Source organism: Rhipicephalus sanguineus, unplaced genomic scaffold, assembly GCF_013339695.2.
Source record: "Rhipicephalus sanguineus isolate Rsan-2018 unplaced genomic scaffold, BIME_Rsan_1.4 Seq5200, whole genome shotgun sequence".
Classification (NCBI taxonomy): domain Eukaryota; kingdom Metazoa; phylum Arthropoda; class Arachnida; order Ixodida; family Ixodidae; genus Rhipicephalus; species Rhipicephalus sanguineus.
Genome location: NW_023615425.1, coordinates 2320 through 23795, shown reverse-complemented (window position 1 = coordinate 23795; position 21476 = coordinate 2320). Strand labels below are relative to the sequence as shown.

Below are 21476 nucleotides of genomic sequence, written 5' to 3'. Positions count from 1 at the left end.
GGGAAACATGAGGGCTGTGTTTCGGGCTGGTAGTCCCGGCGCAGCAGCAGGCGAAGACGGCGGTGACCAACGCGACCGGAGGGAACGCCATCCAGCCCGAACACGCGGTTGGGCACAAAGCGCTGAAGCAGAAGAAACTTCCGCACTCAACGAGTACTCTCCACACACTCTTTTATTTACACGTCATCTGGCTAAAACAGGAATGCCAGAGCGGCGCCCCATGGCATTCGTACAGTGCAATACAGAACCGAAACCGAAACACAACAATGAGCTCGTGCAGAGGGCACGGAGGAAGTCAAGTTTAACGCGCAGTCGCATTTTCAGCACAGCTTAAGAAACTAGGGTCTTTAGAACTACGTATGTATGCGTTTTCTATTAAAGGAACACACCACCTAATACTTACCTAATGATGTTGCGCCTCAGATATGCGTAATGTTTGCTTTTTGGTCGACAATGTACACAAGTATGAACCTAGTCAGCCGTTCAAGATGGCTGGCCCTTGGGCAAGTGGTTCAACTTTGGCCGAGTGGTTGAATCGAGGGACGTGTCGACAAACAGAAAGACAGACAGACAGAAAGACAGACCAAAATTTCTCCGTTTAGGTATTCCAAGAAAGACTATCGTCTTTAATACCGCACACTCGCGCTTCACAACCCAACACAACCCGGTATATATAACCATGGTATCTTGACCTGCATTACAGTGCTGGTGGGAAAATTTTTACGGTTCAAAATTTTAAATTTACACGTTCACAGAATGCATGTAAATTTATGCTGGATGTTAGGTAGCCATAAAACACACATAGTTGTTATTCTACACCCGCCAAATGTGCAACGCTATTTTAATTAGCGAATTCAAATTACCAGCTGGCAGGCTGTCGTATGGTGCTCCAGAAAAGCTGCAGCCTTTCTGCAGAAATTCTACAGACCATGAACAACCAAGTGCAGAGCACGTGAAGAAAAGTGACAGACTTTCTGTCACCCCCTATCAGTGTGTGACTGAAAGGTGAAATCCATTTAATCATTAGTATCAAATGTGTCATGGTCCAGAATATATAGATGCACACATATATATTATATACATCAACACGCACGCACTCTAGGCGCACGTTATCAGAAAAGCCTGCTTGCCGTCTGCTCGGGGTCTGCAGAAAATCTGCAGACCAGGTCTGCAGAAAGGTCAAGTCTACAGGGAGGTGACTGCGGTGACTGGCAGGTGACTCATAGGTGACAGACAGGTGAAACCAATTTTCCTAAGGGATATGCTTTGAATTGCTAGAGCACATCATATCATCCACCGTCATGACATTTCTGACAGAACACAACTTCTTTTCCAGTAGTCAGCATGGTTTGCTTCGTGGTCATTCTTGCGAAACAACTATTTAAATTGCTAACTGATCTTCACGAAGCCATTCATGGTGGACTAGAAATCGATGCTATACTTAATAATTTTGCAAAAGCATTTGACATAGTTCCGAACATCTGTTTGATAATGAAATTAACGAATCTTAATATAAACAGCAAAATTGTTTAATAGATAACTAATGGAATCGGTCCTGGGACCAATCTTGTTTCTCATTTACATCAGCGACATTGGACATGCTTTATCATATACAATCAGGTTATTTGGAAACGACTGCATAATCTACACACGAGTTGATAACATCCAAGTTAATGTCATTACAATTGGATCTCGATAAACTCGCAGTTTAAAGTCGCCAGTGGCAAATGTAAATTAGCACTACTAAAACAAAGGCCATGACGTTCACAAGAGTCATAAATCATAACTCAGCCATTATAAAATTCAAGGTGTCCCCATTGAAAGAGCATCCACTTTTAAGTATCTCGGTTTCATTTATCATCTGATTTATCTTGGAACTAGCATATTAATATCTCAACTAATGAGGGATCCAAAACACTTGGCTTCATTAAACGAAATCTGGGCTTGGCGAACTCTGCCACTACACTGCTAGCATACACCGCACTTCTCCGTTCAAAGATAGAATGCGCATCCGGCGTTTGGAACCCACATTAATCATATCTGCTCGATTAACTAGAATGCATAGAAAATTAATTGGCAAGCTTTATCTCCAAGAAATACTCACGCAACTATAGCAATACAAATGTTAAAGACTCAATTTCAGCGCTCTGTTTCTAAAGACACAGATTATATTAGCGCTGTTTATACATTTTCAGACATTTCATCATAGTAAATCCCAGTTCCGGGAAGCTCACATTGCCACACCTCATAATATTTCTCAGCGTTTTCATCAACCATTTAGAGTACAGGCTTTCTTTGCAGGCACAAATACGTATCAATATTCGCCATTACTTCTAGCCATACAAAGGCGTCATTGATCATGACGCCTTTGTTAATGATTTGAATAATTTCTTGAACATATGACTTGCCTACATATGTTTGTGTGTGTATGTGTGTGTGTGTGTGTATACATGTTTTCTTTGCATTGTATGTTTTGATTTATTCATCTAGTTTGTGATTGTATTTTTATTTTTCATTATAGATTAGCAGTTTTCTCTTTTTCTCTTTTGCACCGTTAATTTTGTAACTCTCTTTTACTTTTTTTACATGCGTATTTTGTATGTTACCAATGTTCTTTTTTGTACCTTTATTGGCATAACTGTCTGAACCTCCTCTATGTAATACGCGAATGGGCCTTTAGGGTATACGAGTAAGGTAATGCAAGCCGGGCCGGACCCGGGGGCGTTACTGAAATAAATTTCTGGCTACACCACTGCTGGGAATGATGGGTAATAGAAAGATTAGTCTTATCTTTGATTTTGCTTGTGGATTTTTGAAAAGCAGCCCTAGGTTAATAATAAAATAAACGAGAGTAGAGGCCTACTGCGAATTGTGTCACATCGCATTAGATTTTCTTGAAAGTCACCAATTCGCAATACAAAAAGACGTTTGAAGCAGTCAACGAAGTTTGGGCGTGTGTTATCCATCATGCCGATAATGACCGTAGCGCCATCCTTGCATCTCCGGCATACACTAGAGCCAGAGGTCCCTCGGATAATTTTTGGAAGCTTTTATTCGAGGCAAGGAGTTGCGAAGTGGCCCTCTATCGGGCACGCCTTTGTTTTGTGCTAGGTAGGATAACGCAGGGGCGCTCCTCATAGGTTTGGCTGTAGGCGTTCTACGAAAACGCAACGCGGAAGTCGTGGACATTTCTCTGAATACTCTCGAAACGAGGGAAGTTTTCCAGTGAAAATAATAAACTTGGATAAAAAATTGGCCGCGTATCTGCGTGCTCCATTGCAAATGCCGTGTAAAGACGATAGAGGAGGCGCGCTGCGTCTACTCTGCGTGAGATACCGACGCCATCTGGCAATGCATCGGGAAACATGAGCTTGTGCAGAGGGTTTCCTTCCTCCGTGGCAGAGGGCATTCGTCGGCGCGCATAGCATGGCATTTTCAGCGCAGCCGCAGCTTAAAGAACTAGGGTCTTTAGAATTACGTATCTATGTGTTTTCTATTAGAGGAACACACCACCTAATACTTACCTAGTGATGTTGCGCCTCAGATATGCGTAATATTCATTTTTGATCGACAACGTTCACAAGTATGACCAGCCGTACCAATTCAAGCTGGGTGGTCGGTAAGCAAGTGGTTCAACTTTGGCTGGGTTGCTGAATCGGGTGACAGACAGACAAACTGAAAGACAGACAGACCAAAATTTCTGCGTTTAAGTTCCCCAAGAAAGACTATCGTCTTTAAAAGAATCATAAAATTGTTCACGACCGCTATTTGCTTACAGATTTTGTAGAGTGAGCGCTCATTACGCCCGGTCTCCGTGATGGGATTTCCCTGAATTATCTACTTTCATTAAAGGCAGGTAGTCCGTGAGGGCGAACTATGTGATATATACTTTTACATCGGTAAAAATAAATGAACAAATAAATGAAATATACCAGAATGAAGCCTAAATTCAGCGATCGCGCGGCCGCATCATATATGAGCATATATATCTGCGTACACATGTATACGTTGATTCGTGCACGTTATGAAAGCTTCTAGAAAATTATATCTTCAGAACGTGAAGGAAATTGGCACCTACGGCGACCTGTGCGCGTCGTCAGCAAGATTATTTTTTTGTTTTCTTGTAAGTTCTTGGACGTTTCGTAATCAATATTACTCAAGTGGCTTCGCACGCCACGTTTATCGGTATCCTCAGCGAGCAATTCTCCCCCTCCCCTTTTTTTAATCTATCCAGAACGAATATTGGTCTGGGCTCAGACAAACATGAGCATACGACGTGCCTTCCTTTTTTAGCATAATTCCTACCGCTCCCTTTCCATTCTACTGAACTTGCCAGTATCTATAGCGCATAAACGTGCATAGACCAAAAGTTAGGACCGTAGGCTTCACGACTGCTGTTAGCAGGAGAAGAAGTCTAGGAGGCGACGCATGTGGCATCGTGCCACGCGAAGGTAAACAAAGGTCACATAACGATCGCTGGACTAGTTCTCCGTACAACGGCGCTACATAAGAACCCGCATGAGCTTGGAATCGTAGTAAAAAAGAGAGAACAAGTAGCTGCAAAGCAGGATAAAAAGGAGGTGTACAGACCACAATGTAAAGTTCTAATTTGCAACAGTTTTTGGTAAGTGCGCCAGCGCTTTTGCCGGCAGAATCATGTCTATAACGCTAAACACGTGGCACGTTTCCGCCAAGAAGACATACTTCTAACACTGAGAACACGTGTCGAGGCTCACACCGGGCTCCTTGGCATACGTCCTGCACTGCGGCACTGAGTACTGGCCTGCCGTATAGACGCCTGCAAGAACAGTGGCTGCATATTGTAATGTTTTCAAGTGTTCTCAAGCGCACGGCCGGTGTGGGGACACTCCCCATTTACTGAGAATTACAGCGCAGATGTTATTCTAAAATTTCGTTTTCATCACGCGTCGCTGTTCTCACAAAGCAGACGACGCGCCGCTCATCCTGCCTCGAACGTCACGCCGACGGTCGTGCCAGCTCATCCAGTGGTGGGCGTCGCGCCCCATGCTTCCAAGACAGGGCAGGCGGGCGAAATATACGCTTATGGGTGTGACGAGCAGCGCATGCAGGCAACTAAGTGCACAGTACACGTTTTCGGTGCTATTGATAGAGGCTGTTAGTTTCCTTACATTATGGCTGCTCACGGAGTTTTATTTCTGCAGGACTGGCTTATCCCCAATCCATCTGCTTTGGAAACGCTTCAGTGGGAATTATTCATGACGATGGTGCTACTTTCAACGGCGTACGCGGCACAGCACTTCAAGTAGCACTTCTGTGAGTAAACTACTAACCAGATATTATTTTTAGGGGCGAAGCTCCTTAAAGCGGCACCCGTTCGTCCCTCGTAGTCGTAGTCGTAGTAGTCGTAGTGCGTAACCAGTCTTACGCTTTGACCTCCAAGGTGGTGCCGGTGGGAGAATTTTCCTGTGCGTTGTTGAACAATTAAAAAATCGCAGCGTGCGCGTTAACTAAAAGCCGAATTCTTCTGTCTCTCATTCCCCATTAGCAGCCATTGGCATGTTCCAGTAGGAAACGTTAGTATAAGTGTAAGTGTTAGCTAAAAGCCGACTTCTTCTGTCTCTCATTCCCATTAGCAGCCATTTTTACCTCCAAGGTAGTGCCTGGTGAGATTTCTCCTGTGCGTGATTAAACAATAAAAATTTCGCGCTTTCAGCCACCTCACAGCGTGTCAGGGTGCGTTCCTAATTGATTAGAAGCGTGAAACGGTCTTTTGTACCAGGCTCTCCTCTACCGCCGGAGCCGACTTCGCCTGTTGCTGCTTGCTTAAATGGGTGCTGGTAGCGTCGATGGCGTTGACAGCATTATTGAAGAGTCACCCTTTCGGCCCAGGCGACGAGTGCTCGCTCTATTTTCTGATGGGGCGCTCTAAGCAGCTGTCGCTGTTTCCAGGTCTGTTTAGAGAGCTGGCAGGAGCGACTTGGGAGAGCTTAAACCCCCTCAACCCCGAAGAACGTGATTTTAGGAAGCCAATGTCTGAATTGTTCTGTATTGACATATTGGTCTCCATTGCGCATAGGTAATTATGGCCGGCCTACATGGGCAGCGCAATCCTCAGCCGTCTGAGCCAGCGCCGACCGGGCCAGACGGCTGAGGATTACGAAGATGGGGGCTAACTTTGTCTTCTGAACGGTCAGAGCAACCCCAAGTCAGGGCAGAAGTGTTTCGGTATCTAGATGACCCGAGAAGAGATATCGCCACGCTGCGGGGCTATCCGGCTATGAAGGCGGTATTTAGTTACTATAACACGGATTTGTGATCGTCTGCAGCGGTAGAGAGACTTTTTCTCTTTCGCGAGTTTTGCTCTAAGGCCGAACCGACGCTGTCTAGGAGACAGCCTATTTGACATGCTCATACAGCAATCTTCTCAGCAAAGCAGATCTTATGTGCAAAATAAATGTATACTTTTTCTCATTTCACTGGTGTTCATTAGTGATTCGAGTGCTTTCCTTAAACTATGCTATTTCTAGCATAGATCAATTTGTTGTCACCAAGTATGTTGATTTCGGTGTCCAATACGTGTCACTGTTGCTGTCAAATAGTGTACTTTTTATTGCAATTGATACGTGTGATTATGTCATTATTACTAATTATGTACATTGTAACCCCTATCCCAGTAATGTCTTAATGGCGCTGAAGGCACTGAAATAAATAAGTGAACTGAAAGTTTCAATGCGCTGGAACTTTATTTACAACATTATGCTGCACTTATAAATGTGTTTGTGCAATATGAGCATCCTTGACATAAAAAAGTATTCCAGTATCTGTATTGCTGTATCTGTATACCGGAATACTTTTTTCGTCTTATTGCGAAAGTGTCTGAAATATCCCGTTACGGTAAAGGGAAATTTATCTCAGTATCTGTATTTTAGGCTTCCAGTCGATGTATTTCGATATCTGTATTCCGGAAAACTTTCCCGAGTATCTCTGCCCAGCCCTGCTCCGTACCATTCACAGCATTCAACGCTGTGGAGGCTAGCGACACTTCTTGCAGTAGATATGCTAGCACCAGTTCGTTCTTGTTTCGCACCCACAATGCGATTTCTTTAAATTTTATGGACGTGTCTGGGCTTAGAGGCATACCACTCTTTTTTACGGCTGTAAATTGTTCTATAATTCGTAGCGTTTTCTTGCCTTCGTCTCTTTGTTTGTCATTTGAAGCGTCGCCACGCTTGACGCGCGTGCCCTTGCTCTGCTCTCATGAGCAGTTACGACGACGAAACGCGGCTGTGAGACGCACGGAATGATACGTTTTCCGGACCGAACTTACTTCTTGCGTAGCCTCCACAGCGTTGACTACGATGTATAGTCACGGCCATAAAGAAATAAAAAAAGCAAATATTTTTTTTAGACGAGGCGAGGTTTGTACGCACGTACTTATGGCCCGAAGGCAAGTGTCATAACTAGAGGCCGGATTTTTAGCACTAAAAAAGCTCATTTTAGGCGCCATAAATAGGCGGGAAAAATTTTTTCAGTCTGCTAAAATCGTAAATATAGGCACAACAAATTGTCACATAAGTGCAAATAGTTTCAAACGAACACGTGCGCGGCCTCTATCTACGACAGGAAAGCAAAAATGTTATTGCTTAAGATGGTACCAAGGCGCTGACGTTTGAACATAGCGTGCTTTGTCCCGCACGGTTAGCACTCTCGTGTTCTGCAGAGTGGGTCAAGTGTCCACTGTGGAATCAACACACTACTGAGTGTCTTTCCGGCATGACTGACAAGTGCAGAGCACGAACAGACAGCCAGATTGCTAAAGGACCAGAAGGGAGGGATTCCTCCTATTGGCCGGGTCCAATTGCGTAGAGCCAATTTCTCCCCTGGTAGTGAACCACAGGCGGGGGGGGGGGTTCAACCCCCTCTCCCGACACATTTCAGTTGTGCGTGTGTGTATATACACGCACACATACAAACGCATGCACGAACATATAAAGTATGGTTGTCCCTCCTCCCCCCCCCCTGATAAAGATTTCTGAATACGCTACTCCAGTGAACACCTTAAAAAGTAAATTACAAACAAAACAAAAGCTGCGTGCACATCACATTTTTCTTTCTTTTTTTTTTGCTCTGCACTCTCCTTTCCGCTGACGGCTCTCCGCGGTTTCGCATTCGCCAACCGCTCGGGCCATGTCAGCGCGGCGGCGAATGCTCGCCGGCGTGTCCCGCTTCACTGCTGCTAGCGGTTGTTGGTTGGCTGAACTAAAGGACTAGGTTGATCGTCATAGTTCCCAACAGTCAGTCTTACTCGCGGTAACATGAATAACGGTCTTAAACAGCACCTGGAAGCGAAACTTCAGGCGCAATAGCGTTCATATAACCGCCAAATGTGAAAATAGGCATTTAGGGGCATTTGTAAGCATTTAGGCACGAACGCCAAAAATAGGCATTTATAGGCACTATAAAAACACTGTAAAAGCTTTTCCAACCTCTAATTATGCTCTTATATCAAAATAGCGTGATAGGAGCGCAAGGAACAAAAAAGGCATTTGCCTAAAATTTGGTCCCTAATCATAACCACTCGGCTACACACCCATGCTCGCAGAGCATGGATTTATGGGAAGCATATCATTGCGTTGTATCGACCATAGTAAGACAATTGAAAAGCAGAAAACTTGATATGGGCACTTCATTTAAATATATCCTCAAAACTAAGTAAAGGCATAAACCGGGTGGTACTTTGGGTACAAAATACTGCGAAAGCAATTTGCACTATCTTTAGAGATTTACATTAGTCGTATTAAACGCCACTGGCTGCGCCGCCAGGTTTCGTGATGTCGCTTTGACGAATCATGTGTAGGCGCGCACACTTGAAATCTAGAGGCGCATTTGCGACACCACGTGATCTCTCTATAAATCACATGACCAGAGGCGTTTGCTGAAAAGTCATTGCCTGAGCCGGCAGGTCACGTGAACTCGCTTTGATCAATAATCGCCCATTTATTAACTATGTCAAGAGGGGAACCAGTTCATCTTTAGGAGGTTTCAGCCGGTACGAAGAGCTTACATTTCGTTCGTTATTTCGGATATGTATTCTAAAGAAATTAGATCTTCTTCATTACACTTATTCATCTCCAGCTTCATAGCACGATTCTTCAGACGCGCCTTCTACGGAATGCATTCACGAGCATTTCACCAGGTGTCCACGTCAAATACGCATTCTTTAAATGTCACTCTGCGCAGGTAAAACTTTCATAAGGTGTATGGACATCCATGGCCGGTCTGGACGCGCGCGCTCTCTCCCTTCTTTTATTTATTTTTATTTTTTTATTAATTTGTTTTTACATACTGCAGCCTCAGTGAGGCTGTTGCAGGAGTGGGAAAAGAAAACAAAACAAGAACAGCAAATCAACAATCATGAACATGCTTCCAGAAATTCTTTGAGTGGAAAGCAACGCACACTTCCGGGCAACAAATTCCAGGCTTCTATAGTAGCTGGAAAACAACTATATTTGAACATATCAGTGCGGGTGAAAAAAGTTGTAATGTTAAGTTCGTGGTCGCTCCGCGTAGATAAAGGTCTGGAGAGCTTACGATAACTGTCTAGAGTGTCGAGGCGGGGAGAATTGATTACACTGTAAAGGAATTTCAGGCATTCAACATGGCGACGCTTCGCAAGTGTAGTGAGACCTAGTTGAGGCAGAAAATTCGACGGAGAAAAATTTCTGTCATATCTTTTGCATACAAAACGCACAGCTCTTTTTTGAACGGATTCTAGTTTTTTAATGTCACATTTCTTATGTGGGCTCCACACCACGCAACCATATTCGAGGATGGGACGAATGACAGCTTTGTAGGAAGCAGTTCGGTTTCTTGAGGAGCAAGACCGAGCGTACGATCTAAATAGCCTAATTTCTGAAGAGCCTTGTTGCATGTGTGATCAATGTGTTTAGACCATGAGAAATTATGTGTCATAAGGATACCGAGGTACTTGAATTCGTTCACCCTGCACAGACTAACATTGTTAAAACCATAGTCAAAAGTCAAGTGGCATGATCGTCGGGTAAATGGCATAACGACGGTCTTGGAGAAGTTAATATTCATTTGCCAAATTTGGACCACCCAAAAAAGTTAGAGAAGGAATTGTTCAGAGTGGCATGATCCAGTGTAGATTTAACAGTATGATATAGGACGCAGTCATATGCGAAAACGGCATTTTCACAGGGGTGTGCAAGGGGATGTCATTAATATAAAGCAGGAATAAGAGGGGGCCCAGCACAGAACCCTGGGGAACACCTGATGAAACGGGCATCGAAGGCGAGTTAGTAGAGCTGAAGCACACATACTGTGAACGCTGCGAAAGAAAGTCGGATATCCAGCCAACCAAGGACACATTCTTTAGTATGGCAAAGAACTTGTGCAATAATTTAGAATGCGAGACAGTGTCGAATGCCTTGGCGAAATCTATGAAAATGGTGTCAACCTGGTCACCTATGTCCATCGAGCTGCTGATGTCATGAACGAATTCTGTAAGTTGAGTAAAGTGCTAAGACCGCGTCTGAAGCCGTGCTGGGAAGTGCTTAAGGTTTTGTTGGTTTCAAGGAATTTCATGATATGTTTAAATATAATATGCTCTAGCATTTTACATGAATGCGCTGTTAAAGAGATTGGTGTATAATTGCTTAATAATTGAGCATTACCCGATTTAAATAAGGGCAGAATTGAAGTACATTTCCACGAGAAAGGAAGTGTGACTGACGAGAGAGATTTTCTAAAAATAATTGTGAGGTATCTGCTACACCAAACAGAGTATCTAACTAAAGGCTGTCGGGATGCCGTCGAGACCGCATGATTTCTTGGTGTCTAAATTTAAAATGAGATTGCATATGCCCTCAAGTGACACTGACACATCGTCAATTCCGGGGTGAGATTCTGAATAAAAATAGGGATGTCCGAGTTGTCAGTAGTAAAGATTGAGCGGAAGTAGGCGTTGAAGGCAGAAGCGATTGTCTGTGGATCAGAAACTGCAACGTTGTCAATTGTCATCGTGTGCGATGAAGACCCAGATGGTTGGATAGCCTTCCAGAATTTACGGGGATTTGCTTTCATTAGCTTCGGCAAGGTAACCCTGTAATAAAATTTATTCGCTGCCTTAATTTTAGCACAAAAATCGTTTTTGGCGCTAACATACTGTTGGAGCTTTGTTAAGTCACCAGAGCGTGTTGCTCGACGTAGTCTGGTCACACGACGCGAAAAATGCAAGAGTTCCCTAGTCATCCAGCGTATTTCAGTGTTTGTTTTCTCTGTTTTCAAAGGAATGAAACAATTGATACACTTACTGACAAGACTTTCGAAAAAAGCTGATAACGTATTGACATCACTCTTGGCGCTTTTTGCTCAAATTCTTGAAAAGAGTCGCAAAGGGCGTCTGTGATTGCTAGACCATCAGCATGGTTAAAATCACGAAACGTGCAGTAAGTGTAACGGCATTTTGGGACGATACCCGGAACTGAGAACATCTCTATAAACCAAAATATCTATAAACCAAAATCAACTAAACTTCAGTTTATTTCTTTTTACAGCATAGGAGCCTATAAGGATAATGGCAAGTGGGGGGAATGTCCTGAAAATGAAGAGCAATACCTGACAGCCAACTCGAGAGGCGGCCGCAAACCGTACCTGTCTGATTGCAGCAGAGAGTCAGTTCGAGACTTCTATTATCGTGTCAAGTAAGTGGGCCAAGCCACAACCTCTGCGAGAGGCAGTGAGCAGCAGAGTTCTATCGCGCATATTTGGGCTGCTTATGTCTTCCTATTAGGCGTACGTAAGGAGATGATAGCTCCTCATAGAAGCGCCAGCTACCTTTCTGCTTTGACGGGAAATAAAATAGAAACACTTGAGAACAAAGTCACAGTAATGCAAGGGTACCCAAGAAAAGATCTCCACGCGTGGTTGCCAACCGGGACACATAAGCTACCAGTTCACAATCCATGTTGGCATGCCAACGCAACCACAGTGCAGTCTTCGTGAAAAAAGAGAATGGAGATCATCACCGATCGCCAGGGTATTTATTGATCTAGCTAACCATATAGCAAGGCGGCTGCGCACGCGTAAAAGGCGAGAGTTAACCGAGGAAGATAACCATACATTACTCATCATAAAGATTATCATCAGTTTCGGCGCATTTATGTCCACTGCAGGACAAAGGCTTCTCACAATGATCTCCCGTTTACTCTATCTTGTGCAAGAAGATTGCATTTCTTCCCGGAGAACTTCCTAATTTCGTCGCTCCAACTAACTATCTGCCTTCCTCGACGGCGTTTTCCATCCCTTGGTAAACATTCTCTTGTTCATCTGTTGCCTATCCTACACATTACGTGGCTAGTCCAGGAACTATTTTAAGTACGAATCGTTTCTTAGAGAATCCGAGACACTTTGAGCGTTTCTATCTACGTTTCTGTCTATCCATCTAGCCGCCAATTTCTGGGTGCTCTCGTGATCGCCTCCTTAGCTTGGTATAGAGCAAAGTTGGCATGCAAGGGTGAGAGGGTTCGACAAATATGAATATGTGGTCATGATATGAATAACGTGAAACTCCTGTCGCGTATGTCGTGAAACTCTTTGCGCCAGACACTTGTGGCACTTCGCGCATACCACGGGTCACGGTAAGCGGGTATACACCATAGGTGATTGATAGATTATACCTTCGCAGGAACGGCGAGGTCAGACATTGGTGCGAGAGCTTGAAGAAAAACCGACATCGGCCGGGCTGACCCGACGAATGCAAAGAATACAAATCAGGATTCTAGCAGAAATCGAACCTAATCATTCTGGGTGGCACTCGGGTATTTTACACACAGCCGCACCACCTCTTCAAACTGCTTTGGAAAAAAAAATTGCATTGGCTTAGCTGGGCTATGCCAGGATATCCGTAGCGTTAGCAAAGGTTCAGCTCATTATTCTGAGCTTTCCAGATTGTCTAGGATTTAGCTTGATTGCACATGCCTACTGCTGCTCCAATGACACACACACGGTATACGCATTATGTGGCACATACATATTTATTTTGGCTCAACGTCAGGTTTCTTTTTCATTCTTCGTACGCTGAACCACTAATTGCCAGGCAACTACTTCGGGATCCGATGACATAAGCTTCTCGGCTCTTCTGCGTCGTTGAGCAGCATTTGCGCTCTCCTTCTCCATGGCGTTATCCACCTGCAAACGCCAGTAAGAGGCGCTATCAAGCGGCACCAGCGCATTGTCAGACGGCGACTACACAGCGAAGGCGAATAGCTGCGCGCGCCATGGCTACGACGTCGCCCCTCTCGAATGCGCAGAGCAGCAGCGGCGAGTCGCGCGCTCCGGCGCCAGTCTGTCTGCCCGGCTACGACGCCACTCCTCCCGTCTCCGCCACCGGCAGCGGCGAGCCGCGCGCGGCGGTGACGGAGAGCGCGTGAGATGCCGGCTCCGCACTGATCCTCGCGCATGCGCAGCACGGATCCTGAGGTACCACGCGAAACCGGCTCTGGCTAGGCAAGTGTAGGTAACGCTACAAAAGACCCTATGGAGGAAAAATGCCGGTGCAGCGTCAATTGTGGTCACAGTGCGGGCAATGTAATTTTATGACAAAGCAATAAACATTACATAGGTACTCCTATGAAACAGGCGTCATGCCGAGTTAGCGTAAATTTTGTTCTAGTGTTGGTTCCGCTTTGACAGAAGTGTAATAAAGATTACATTTGTGCTCCTACGATTCAGCAAGCTGTATTCAAGCGCTGCTCGACCACGCAGGAATACCCTAACGAAAGTTACGTATGATATTCACATCATCAACCGCAATGTCTATTTCGTTTCGATAATACTCACATCTGCTCTCTAGAGCGAGTGCTGACGTTACGTCAGACCATAAGGTATCCTTTAAACGCCGGTTTAGTCGACAAGCCTGGTAAGGCCACGATGTGCGCACAGCTACTACGCTAGCAAAAACACGTCGATCCCCCTCGTAACGCTTGGCAAAGCCGGGAATGCCGCATAGACAACTACTCGCACAAATACTTTTCATGAAACCGATTCCCACAAGGCGTGGGATCTGCTGAATTTTCTTTCACTTAATGCAGTGATGGAAGTGCTGCTCCAATTGCTCCAAACTGCTACAAAAGAGAAATGCTGCTCCATGCTGCTCCAAAGTGTAATATTTGTTAGTAACTGCTCCGAACCTGCTCCGAAATGGCTTTGGAAAACTCAAAACAATGAACTTTAGCTGTGTGACCATCCGGCGAGACTAAACAAAACCAAAAACAAGCTGTATACTATCATCCTAATATTCTAGTATGCAGCTTGCATACTAGCTGCGATGCTAGTATAGCATATTGACAATGCCAAAAGTACTGGCACTATATATATATATCTGACAAGCAGACTACTTTGGTGAAATGTATGTGAAATTAGTTCGACATCATACTGATTACTAACCTCTGCTGCGACGACTTTGATGTGTGACTGATTACATTTACCACTTTATCAGCTTCGACATCGTTTGTGCCGCTAGAACTGGCATTTTAAGTGTATAATTTGAGCTGTTTCTTTTCAAATTTTCAGTGCTGGCTATTTTGGTGAAATATTATATTAACATAATTTTTTGATCTTGTACCGATTATAAACTGCTGCTTTGGCGATAGTTACATGCGACTACGGCTACTTTTATAATTTTGCGCACAGCTTTATCACTTTTATATTATTTTTGGCGCAAGTACTGGCATTTTAAATATATGTAGCTCATCTTACTTGGCGTTCAGTGACCATACAACTGGTAAATTATTTGTTTCTATACAGCAACATGCAGTGATTATTGTATGTGCAACATGTTTAATAAATAATGTTAATATTTATAAGATGTTTAAATGATGATTTAAACTCCAGTAGTCGTTTGGAATATTTCACCATATGCTCCGAAAAGACCAAAACCTGCTCCAAACTAGCATTTTTTCTGCTCCAGAGTCTGCTCTAAAAAGCAAAATGTCGCTTCCGTCGCTGTTAATGTCAACTAGAATATGCGCTACCCCTTTTTGTTTCCTGACCTATTCTGCTCTCCTCCGATCCCCTAATGTTACTCCCATCAATTTTCGTTCCGTTGCACGCTGTGTGGTCTTTAACATTAAGCAATCATTAACATGACTGCACCTCCGAGGTCGGGCAATGCTTCAATATTGCTTGCGGAGTCAGAGGAACACAAATACAATATTTGTTAGACTGCTATAAAAACGAAGCCAACACTGGCACCACAGACATTATTCTGATACGATGCTAGTATCATAGGAGTACATACAAAGTGTTTACTGATTTTATGTAAAATTAGATAGTATCACAACCACAATTGACGTTGCATTGCCATTAGGCCTGCATAGGCTGTTTTTCCAAACCAGTTTATAGACCTGGCGTGGCTCTCTGGTAGAAAACCTGATTGCCAATCACAATGCTTGGGTTAGATTCCTACCGAGATCCTAACTTCGATCATTTCCATTGGTCGGGTCAATGCTGCTGATGGCAGTCTTTCTTAACGCTCTCGCATTTAAATAACCGATGTCTGTTCTCGACGTTCCTGGGTAGATATAAACTGTCAATCTTTGTTTCGCATACCGTTCACCGCGGCCCGTGGTAAATGGGTATGTACCACGCGTGTCTGTAGGAAAAGATTTGACGACAGGATTTTCATATAATTCATGTTATGATCCGAGAGTCATATTTGTCAAATGCACTTACCCTCCCAGGCCAAATTTTGGTCCACACGAAGTTAAGGACGCGATCAGGAGGCGATCACTGACATGGCCGACGACGTTAGCGGAGCTGAAACACCCTTCCCTACATGACGTAGGGAATTAAAACAGGGCATGTAGGGAGGAAGAAGAAGAAAAGAAGAAGAAGAACCTCAGTGTAAGCCGCATTCCGACGCAGTTTTCCGTCGACGTTAGTGGAGAAGAAACACCCTTCGCTACATGGCCGGGTTCAGGCTGGGAACAAGAAGAAGGGGAAGAAGAGGAAAAATAAGGAATACCTCAGGGTCATCTGTATTCCAATGCAGTATGCCGACGAAGTTCGTGGAGCGGAAACACCTTTCCCTGCATTCCCGGTTTCAGGCTTGGCACCACTAGTACCTCATCAATGAAATGTCTCACAAAACACTGCATGCTTCACCACTCCCCACCTTTCACGTTAGTGGAACTCAAACACCCTTTTCTACACGCTTCGCGTCTCCCCAGTAAATGTTGCAGCGAAAGCTGTTATCAGATCACAACAGCAGTGGGGTAGTTGTCAACCGCCACCACCATTGTCCGTAACTAATATGCCGCGAAATAAGAACAAATAAAATGAGAAAAAAATATCCCGGATCAGATAAAATTTCCACCTGGGCCCTCTGCGTCACAGTCGACTATTCTACCACAGAGCCACGCTGCTGCTTGAAACTCCAATCAAAAAAAGACCCTATACAGACGTTATGTCGGGCAACGAATCGCGTTAATGTGCGTAATATAGCGTGGCAGAATAGCAAGATAACAAATAAACCTTGGCTGCAACATAGCCATCCTCTCGATCCAGTACGAGACATTTGCGGAGAGAGCACGCGTCATCCACACTGTGGTACTCAAAGGCAGTGCTCATGCGGTCCTCACTTACACTGTCAGTGGGAATAGCATTTTGAAAGGCGTTTTGCACGGTATCTTGATGCACACCATAACGGAGACACTCATGGCCCACCTCCGAGAACGAACGCAAGGATTACACATAATCTCAACTAGGATGATCGGCGGCACCAATTGAGCCACGCTGACCTGCGTCGACCCTCAATTACCACGAACTGTCTACTACAACGGCGGAGAATTTCGCTGCCATTCAACTTCGCCGGTATTCAACTGTTTAAGAACTACACATTATGCAGCAAGAAATGCGCCAGCACAAAGATGCTCAGATGCAGCAGTTGCTTATAGAATTCCAGGGATTAAAGCGATACGTAAATGAGACCCGGAACAAGGAACCGAAACGTAGACGTAGACATGGCAAAAACAATCACAACAGGAAAACAAGAAAATCAATATTCTGACAACCGACACAGAAAACAACACAACCGTAGTGTCCCTGCATGGCCGGTAAACTATGAACGAATCGAAAGAGCATCGCGATCTGGTCCTGAGCTGCAGGACGTTACACAACAGTTCCGGCTTCAGCATCGCGCGCCGTCAGCCCTTCACTGACGAAGCGGTCCGAGCCGGCACCAACATTATTTCCCGTCGCTGAGTTATGGTCGGAAAACCATCCGACCATAACCTGGTCGTAACCTGGTCGGCACCTGGTCGGACAACCATCCGGCCGACTGCTAGCGGCGACGAGCGGTCACGGGCCCACCCAATGTCGTCTCTTCTTTGTCAACGAAAAGGTCACTGGGCGATACTTTCTAATTGACATAGGCGCACAGGTCAGCATTCTACCTGCTACACAAATGGATCGCACCGCTACTCCCATGCTGTACTTGCAAGCTGTGAATTGAATGCGGATTCCAGTAATTCGACAACGGTCGCTCACACTCAACCTTGGACTAGGAAGACCGTTCCGTTGGCTGTTCATGGTCGCCGACGTTCCTTCTGCCATTGTCGGTGCTGAATTCCTCACCGACCATGGCGTCATTGTCGACGTCAATCGAGAACGTCTCCTAGACGCGACAAATTACCTCTCTTAAAGGCATTGCTGCGCCGGGAACCACAGATTTAGCCCTGTCTTGTGCTACGGTTTCCAATGAACCCTTCGCCGTTTTGCTACGAGGATTCCCTGACATCACCGCACCGCCTAATTGGAAAAAACAGTGTGCCACGAAGTACGTCATCACATCGTTGCTGTGGGACCTCCTGCTTTCTTCCGGCCACGTCGACTTCCTCCGGACAAGCTCAAGGTTGCACGTGCAGAGTTTGAACATATGCTGGAATTGGGAATTATTCGCCCGTCATCAAGTAACTGGGCAGCTCCACTCCACATGGTGCCCACGAAATCAGGTGAATGGAGGCCATGCGGATACTACCGATCTCTGAACACTAAGACAATTCCGGATCGGTACCCGTTACCCAACATACAGGATTTCACTGCCGCTCTGCACGGCACCAACATCTTTTCAGATATTGATCTTGTCTGCGCCTACCACCAAATTCCCATGGCCGAATCAGACATACCCCAGACGGCTATCACAACACCATTCGGACTCTGAGTTTTTGCAAATGCCGTTCGGTCTCAGGAATGCCGCCGCTCAATAATTTCAATGTTTCATTGAAACAGTCACGCGTGGTCTACCCTTTGTTTTCGCCTACCTCGATGACTTGTTGATAGCCAGCAAATCTGTGGAAGAGCATTTACAGCACCTTCGTTGTCTGCTGCAACGACTATCTGACCACAGCATCGTCATCAACGCGTCTAAAAGTGAGTTTGGTGTCACTAGCTTGGTCTTTCTGGGACATCACCTGGTCACCAGTGGCATCCGCCCACTTTCATCAAAAATTGAAGCAGTCCAGAGCTTCCCTAGGTCCACAACAATCACGAAGCTGCGACAATTCCTCGGCATGGTTACGCTTTATCAAGAAGTGTGCCAATATCGTGGCGCCTTTGGACCGTCTACTTACCAGCAAGAACAAGACGTCCTTGCTCCCTTGGGACTCCACTGTTGAAGACGCCTTTATCAAGATCAAGGGCGCGCTCGCCAACGCTGCTTCTCTTGCCCACCCCAACTCCACGGCATCTCTAGCCCTCATGAGTGACGCGTCTAGCACAGCCGTGGGAGCGGTTCCCGAGCAGCGTGTTGACAACTCATGGCAACCATTAGCCTTTTTCTCCAAGAAACTCAGCCGAACACAAGCTTGTTACAGCACATTCGGTCGAGAGTTACTTGGAATTTACCTCGCCATCCGACGCTTTCGCCATATCGTCGAAGGCCGACCATTTACAATTTTCACTGACCACAAGCCGTTGACATATGCGCTTTGCAGAGAGTCATCAACGCACAGGCCACGATAAATCCGCCATCTCTTGTTTATATCAGAATTCTCCACCGACATACGACACGTCAGCGGCGACCAGAACATACCTGCTGACACTCTCAGCCTGGTGGAGGCCGTGACATCGCCTGCAACTCCTGCGCCACTCGATGTGCAGACGCTCGCAGCACACCAAGCTAATGATCCTGAGCTCATACAACGGCGCTCATCTAAAACAGCACTGCGATTGAACGATACCCTGCTTGATGGCGCCCACCTTGTCTGTGACACTTCTACAGGCACACCCAGACCATTTGTCCCTCGCACGTTACGCAAGCAGCTCGCAAGTTAGGCAAGCAGTTTACGCTTACGCTGCACCAGCTCGCTCATCCCGGCGTTCATGCCTCGCAACGCCTTGTTTCATCGCGCTACGTATGGCCCCGGATGAACGCAGATGTACGCGACTGGGTACGTGCATGTACACCCTGCCAACGTGCCAAAGTCCACAGGTACCCTGTTCCCCCAACACGCCGGTTTATCCAGCCTGACCATCGTTTCGACATTGTGCACATTGACGTCTTCGGACCACTACCATTGTGTGATGGATTTCGGTACCTGCTCACAGCTGTCGACAGATTTACTCGATGGCAAGGAGCGACCTCGCTTCCAGACAACTCTGCTGCATCGGTCGCAGCAGCATTTGTCACAACATGGGTTGCCCGCTTCGGATGCCCTACCAAGGTCGTGACTGACAGAGGACAGCAATTCGAGTCTGCCCTTTTTCGCGAACTTCTACGCTTGCTTGGCACGCGTCGTCTTTGCACGGCTGCCTACCAACCCTAGACCAATGACCTCGTGAAGCGCTTCTATCGACAGCTCAAGGCAGCACTGATCGCCCATGGCACGCCATCGCAATGGGTTCACCGCCTGCCACTGGTTCTTCTGGGCATCCGGTGCGCCTTGAAATCGGACTTCGGGTGCTCGAGCACGGAGCTCGTCTACGGCACTCCACTCCATCTGCCCAGCGACTTCTTCTCAGAACCACCTTCGGCAGCTCTGTCTACTCACGAATACGTACACCTTCTTCGAGACCTCTTCTGCGATCTTAAACCCTGTCCGACACGTCCTCTTCCACAACGTACACCGTACATTACATCCGACCTGACCAATGCAACCCATGTTGTGCGCCTTGGACCTATTCGGCCTGCTCTCCACCCACACTACCTCGGGCCCTTTTCAGCACTGGAGAAACGCGAGTCTCATGGCAAACCTGACACCATCGCCTTGGAGCACCTGAAGCCAGCCTACTGTGAGACGACTACCACAGTGGCCTGGCTCAGTTCAGTTCCACATGTCTCCGCTCCCGTCGCTGCGGACACTACTTCAATCCGCAGAGTTTCCTGGCAGTGCTGATTTCGTTCGCAGACCATGCTGTTCTTTAGGGGAGGGAGCAATGTAGCGCCACCGACATCGACGGGATTGCACAGTGAAGGAAGAAGAGGTCGGGCGTTATCTCGTGCGGCGCGGCAGCAAGGCTACAGCGAGGGGTGCAGAAAAAAAAAAGAAAAAGTTAGTTGGTTTTAGACTTCGGCGCTAGACGGACGTGGCGAGTGGTTTTCTTCTGTGTTCTTTACAACTCTAACCTTTTATTCTTTCAGCGACGGCAAACACATTCTTTGCTGGAATGACAAACCAAAGCCTGCTCTCCAGAATAATATTGGTTTTCCCGTGGAATTCTACAGACTCTTCGATTGCGATCAATGCCATGTTGCAGAACACTTAAAAAATAATACTGGCAAACCAATAAATTGCTCGGTAAGTACATCATCACCAGTATTCTTACATTGTCAGTAACAGGTATTAATATTCTTTGCGCACATTTTTGTTATAGCCCTTATAAAGGGAGAGGCATATCGCGAACATACCTGACCACCTAAGTAAATAATGACGGGAGCCGTTCAATGCAGTTAATTGCTTTGTAGAGCAACCTGTTCATTTATAAAACATCACGCTGTACCTGGCACTGTGCAAGTGTTTTTGGATTATGTTGTTAATTTTTATTTTTTGCTTTCCTCGAACCGACTGGCAGATTTCTGCCAGAACACATACTCACCTCACAAATGTTCCTTCTTTCTGGCGTTGGCGAAAATCCACTCGTCCAACATCTCTGAATACTTTTCTCATCACCAGATCAAAAAACACGCCAGTATCAACAGTCTCGCTAGTGAAACAAATTAAGGCAACTTCGCAATAGTGGTGCCAAGTCTCAAGGAAGAGCGGAGCTGGGCTGCCTTCCTTGTTTCACATGCATTTTGTAGACTGTGTTAAGGCGGAAGCCTTAGATGCCTCATTAAACGCGAAAATTGACCGGCGGTCTTGCGTCGGAGTCCCCCGTCAGCGGCGTCAACACAAATGATGCAAGAAATCATCATCATGAGGTGACATCCTGATTGCGTCACAGATTACAAAAATTTGACGTCACCATGACGT

At 45.8% G+C, this 21476-nt stretch overlaps 1 long non-coding RNA gene across 1 annotated transcript; it reads left to right on the top strand.

Moving 5' to 3' along the window:
- The first annotated feature begins 5212 nt into the window (after positions 1 to 5212).
- Positions 5213 to 20795, top strand: LOC119377630 (uncharacterized). The gene is made up of 3 exons (XR_005180832.2): positions 5213 to 5295; positions 11562 to 11708; positions 20645 to 20795. It is a non-coding gene; the product is annotated as an uncharacterized LOC119377630 (long non-coding RNA).
- Positions 20796 to 21476: the final 681 nt, after the last annotated feature.